Genomic DNA, 6,035 nt, shown 5'->3' with positions numbered 1-6,035 from the left:
CAAAGGGAGAGCGGGAGGGAACTCATAGAGCTTAAATACCAGAGTTGAGTGGTGGGCTGTGTTACCACACTATGCACAGTAAATCAAAAGCCCCACAAAGACTTATTTTTTTTCTGTGCATCTTCAATTACTTCTTTAATTTTACCCCTACAGTTTGATAATTCCTTTGCATTAATTTTGCTCATTGAAGGGCAGACCCAACAAGAAGGGAGAACTCCAAATTTGAGGAGATGCCGAATTATGGATCGCCAAAGCTCCTAAAAGTTTAAATCTTGCTCACTGTTTTCTGTTTAATTAAAATGTGAGGTCAGTGAGGTCATTTCATGAATGGCACTGGCCCAATCCTGATACTGCAACAGTATTGTTTCTAACTGTGAACCTTAAATCAGGGGAGAAGCTCAACTGTTTGTGTCCACTTCAACTGGTGTTTTGCTGGCACTAATTTAACAAAAAAAAATTGACAAAAGCAAGCCGCTGCTTAGTGTATTTCAACAATGAATATCCTATAGTGCATTTGTATTACAAAATTCAGATGGATTACGAGATGGCATGCCCTGATACAACATAAGAAAATAGACATTTACCAGTCATATCGTGGGTTGTGAATTATTTGAATGCTTGGCAGTCCTGTGTGGTAACACAGTACCAGTCTGTACAAAAGAGTTGTTTTTCCGCCTGACAGTATCAGGGAGAAGTAGTGCTCATGACTGAATAAGTGACTTGTTCAATAGTGGTACCTTTTAACATGTATTCCCTAGTTAGCTTGATTTACTCCTCCAATTAAAATGAACAGTTTGCAACCAGGACCATTCACAAGGCATGGCTTTGACTTCAATTTTTGAAATTAAAGTCTCACACGTCTTGTTGGGATATATTTCTACCACTGCTTTACCCAAGTGCACACGGAGAATCAGTAGACTGATCATGGGGATCGAAGGGGTTGATTCCTTGCTTATTGATCACACAAAGAGTTTTCCAAAGATTGATTAATATTTTTCATCCTCCATAGCATAGGAACACTAAAACTAAATGGATTGCCCCACTGGCTAGGCTGAGTAAACAGCGCAGACCAGGAATTGAATCAGGGGTTGAATCAGGGATCATTCCAGATGCCATTGCCAGGATGAAGGAAAGAATTCAGAGAAGATTTTAATTGAATAATACCTGGAATGAGAGGAGGGTTGTCTTATTAAAAAAGGTTCTACAGACTAGGCTTGTATCTGTTGAAGTTTCGAAAAGTAAGAGGTGATCTAATTTAAACATTTAAGATCCTCAGGAGTCTTCGTAGGGTAGATGTGGAAGGATATTTCTTCTTATGAGGAAATAGGCTCGGCTATTTTCCTTGGAGCGTCAGAGGTTGAGGGGTGACCTTGTAGAGGTTTATAAAATCATGAGAGGCATGGATAGGGTGAATAGCCAACGTCTTTTCCCCAGGGTAGGTGAGTCCAAAACTAGAGGTCATAGGGTTAAGGTGAGAGGGGAAAGATTTAAAGGGACCTAAGGGAGGCGATGGCCTAGTGGTATTACCGCTGGACTGTTAATACAGAGACCCAGATAACATTCTGGGGACCCGGGTTTGAATCCTACCATGGTGGATGGTAGAATTTGAATTCAATACATATCTGGAATTAAATGTCTAACAATGACCATGAACCCATTGTCAATTGTTGGGAAAAACCCATCTGGTTCACTAATGTCCTTTGGGGAAGGAAACTGCCATCCTTACCTGGTCTGGCCTACATGTGACTCGAGACCGACAGCAATGTGGTTGACTCTGAACTGCCATCTGGGCAATTAGGGATAGGCAATAAATGCTGCCAAGCCAGTGATGCCCTCATCCTGTGAATAAATTTAAAAAAAACCTTTTTCACACCGAGGGTAGTGCATATAAGGAATGAGCTGCCAGAGGACGCAGAGGCTGGTACAATTACAATATTTAAACGGCGTCTGGATGGGTACATGAATAAGAAGGTTTTAGAGGGAGATGGGCTAAATGCTGGCAAATGAGACTGGATTAACTTAGAATATCTAGTCAGCATGGATGAGTTGGACTAAAGGGTCTATTTCCATGCTGTCTGCCTCTATAACTCTGTGAGAGGAACTATAACTAGTGGTTGCTGTTTGAGAATCAGGATGTACCATTTAAAACCAAGATGAGGCAATTTTTTTTTCTCTGTGTCTTTGGAACTCTCATTCTGTAAAGATGGTGGAAGCAGAGTCATAGTCACAGAGTCATAGTGTCATACAGCACGGAAAAAAACCATTTGGTCCAACCAGTCCATGTCGAACATAATCTCAAACTACAACAAAGTTGTAGGACTGTTCTGAGGAAGGGTCACTGGACCCGAAACATTAACTCTGATTTTTTCTTCACAGATGCTCCCAGACCTGCTGAGCTTTTCCAGCAATTTTGTTTTTGTTCCTGATTTACAGCATCTGCATTTCTTTCGGTTTTTGTAATCCCAAACTAGTCCTTTAGTATCTTTAAGGCTGAGTAGATTGATTCCTATCAAGCAAGAAGTTTATCAGAGATAAGAGAGAGTAAATTTTGAGGTTATAATCATATCAGCCATGATCTTATTGAATGGCAGAACAGGCTCAAGAAGCTGAATGGCCTCCTCCTGTTCTTGATTGATATGTTTTTATGTATTCATTTGGCCACTGGTAGAGGTTTAGGACCCTTCTTGGGGGAGGAATATCACTAGTTACTGTGCTTTAAAAGAGGGGGTGGAGTGGTTTCTAAGTAATGTTGTTAAAAAGGAATAGTATGTGAAGGATTTCTCTTAGATTCAGGGCAGCTTTAATCCCCTTTCTACTGCACCACCTCCCTCACCTGCCCCTGCCCCTCCTACACACAGAAAACTTGACCAATTATCTGGCTTGTCCACACATTGCCATTTGTAGGACCTGCATCAACAGTGTAGGCGTGTGCTTATAGGTATATGTTTGTAGGTATAAGTTTTCAAATTGGCATTTCACATGCTACAGGAACCAGCTGCTTAGTTAGCAATGGCAGAGTGAAAAGAGGAAAGGGAAGGAAATTCGTATAAATACTAAACCTTGCTTAGTATGCCACTGGCATGGTCACTGTTTTGCTATTGTTTGAGACACCTGAAATGAAGATATCTGTGTGATGACAGACAACTTATCAAAAAAAACCACTTCACTTGAAAAAATTGGTAACAAATGCAAAGTGAACTCCTTATCATTAGATCTGATCTTACCATATCATTGCTCTTTTAAAACTGCAGTCTCAGACTGAGTCCAGGCAGTTTGTTAGAAAACACTAAAATATGATGTTAATGAGTAGCTGAAAAACATCAGCGTCTGTACATTGCAATGTTCACGAGCATTGAAGTTCCAACTTTGAGCCTCAGTCATGTGCACCTTTGTTGCAGATTTTTATTTCCAAGATGAAAGTTTCAAACCGTAATTATCAGTGCTCCCTCCGAAACTACGAGGATAGTGATGAATGGTGAGGAAATCAGTCAACCAATAAACTGAGATAACAAGGTGTAGAGCTGGATGAACACAGCAGGCCAAGCAGCATCAGAGGAGCAGGAAAGCTGACGTTTCGGGCCTAGACCCTTCTTCAGAACTGACCATTTTGTGACTCAAGTGCACCCTCTGCTGTTTGCATATAGCCAATCAAGAAAAACCACTACCAAAAAGGTTGGACGGTGGATGTGAGACGTGGTCATTGGGTATAAATTCTTTTTAAACAATACCTTAATAAAAACTATCCCAGGTTTCTGCCAAGAATTACAGTGACGCACATTAGAAGTTCCAAATAACATGAAATCAAAGGTAACATTCAATTACTGAACAAAAGAGGATCCCTCCAACGATGACTTAAAAATCTGCTGGGGGATTGACTAGTGCCTTTTTCTTTTGGTGCTAAATATACACTTGGTTTGCATATTTACTTATAACAATATAAACTCTGGTAGTTTTCAATGAATTCTAGATGAAATTATCCAAACAAATTTCGATCAAATCATGTGAAGATGATAACTGGACTTTTACAACTTTACCTTGGGAAACAAATCCCACAGAAGTCGGAAGAAACATTTTTAGAGGAAACAGTTACATTTATATTAATGAAACCATTCATTAGCTAGTAAAGAGATTCTTAGATCCACTAAGATCTAGATGCAAACATTTTTGTGCCTAGAAGATTAAAAATTAAACTGCTCTCTTGTAATTATCTTTGTATAATTCATGTTTGGAGTTTTGGAAACTAGGAAATAAATGGCTATAGAAATAAAGGAGACAGCTCACCTATTACACATAATGGGAGGACTTCTTCTTAAGTTTCTGGTTAATTAATTTTTCATTTGTTTCATTGCATTCAAATGTTGGCGATATGTAATGTGTGCTAACAGAATGTGGACATTCCTGTGCACAGTATAGAGCTGGAATTGTGCACAGTATAGAGCTGGAATTATGCACAGTATTAATTATCTGCTTGATCCTGTATTCCAGAAATACCAAGTTTGTCTCTGAAGGCCAAAATGAAGGAATGTTCTCAGCTACTTGGTATTGCTGATATGTCATACCTGGATAATGGTCTTTTGCAATTCTTGTACTTGTTCATCTTTGCAGTTGCTGATTGCAACTGTTCACATTGGCTCTGGGAAAGTGTAACAGATCAACTTTGAGATTGCCTTCAACCTTATAGTCTAGAGTATTAACATATAGATCAAGAGGAATATATTGATCTTTGTGTAGGCTGGATAATCTGCTCAGCATGTTAGAAATAATCATCCTAGTACCTGGCCCATGTCTCACTTCAAACTCATATTCTCACATCTTGACAAGTAGGTGCTGCAAATGTGGCAGGGCACTTGTTAGTGATTTACAGCAGATTCTTCCCAATGTGTTTGACGTTATTGACTATATGCCATATCTGCATTCTAGCATTTTATGACACATGCACCTGAACTCCCAAATCCCTCTGCACCTTGTAATTCAGAAGTTGCTCACTGTTTTAGCAATACTCAGCCATTTTTATTCTTCCCATCAAAATGAACAACTTCACATTTTCCTGCATTATACTTCATCTCACAGATTTTTGTCCATTCATTTAACCTTTCTATATTTGTCTGCAATTGCCTTATGCCCTCATCACAACATACTTTCCAGCCTATATTAGCGTCATTTGCAAATTTAACTACTATGGTTTCGCCGTCCTCATCTAAGTCATTGATGTAAGATGTAAAAAGTTGAGAGTCCAGCACACATACCACTGAGAGACACCACTCATAACATCTTGCCAAGTAGACAAAGCCCATTTCTGCATGAAGATAGTTGGAACTGCCGATGCTGGAGAATCTGAGATAACAAGGTGTAGAGCTGGATGAACACAGCAGGCCAGGCAGCATCAGAGGAGCAGGAAAGCTGATGTTTCGGGTCTGGACCCTTTATGGTCTCTGTTTTCAGCCAGCCAGTCACGTTAATGTGTTACCTCCTACACCCTGTGCTTTTATTTCTCACAATGACCTTTGATGTAGCACCTTATTAAATTCCTTCTGGAAATCCAAGTACACCTACAAGCTCCCTTGTTATGCATGATCCTTCAAAGAACGCCAATAAACTGATAAAACATGATTTCCATTTGAGGAAACAATGTTGACTCTTCCCTATAACCTTCAGTTTTAATGATCAATTCTAACAGCTTCCCACTACAGGTGTCAAACTAACCAGCCTAAAATTTCCTGCTTTCTGTCTCTGACCCTTCTTGAATGGAGGATTACATTTGCCACTTTCCAGTTTGATGGAATCCTTCTTGAGTTGTGTGAATTTTGGAAAAGTAAAACTGACACAGTTGCTACCTCATGAGCAACCTTTTTTCAGACCCTAGCATGAAGTCCTTCTGGACCCAGAGACTTGTCAACTCGTAGCTCCATCAGTTTGGTAAGTACAACTTCCTTCATGATTGCAATTACATTGGATTCCTTTCTCCCTGCCACCTCCTGATATGCAGCTCCTACTGGAATGGATTCTCGAGAGTAAAGACTGAAACAAAACAGGCG

This window comes from Rhincodon typus, chromosome 13, assembly GCF_021869965.1.
Source record: "Rhincodon typus isolate 14 chromosome 13, sRhiTyp1.1, whole genome shotgun sequence".
Classification (NCBI taxonomy): Eukaryota; Metazoa; Chordata; class Chondrichthyes; order Orectolobiformes; family Rhincodontidae; genus Rhincodon; species Rhincodon typus.
The sequence above is the reverse complement of the archived record's forward strand: the minus strand, read 5'-3'. Positions refer to the sequence as shown.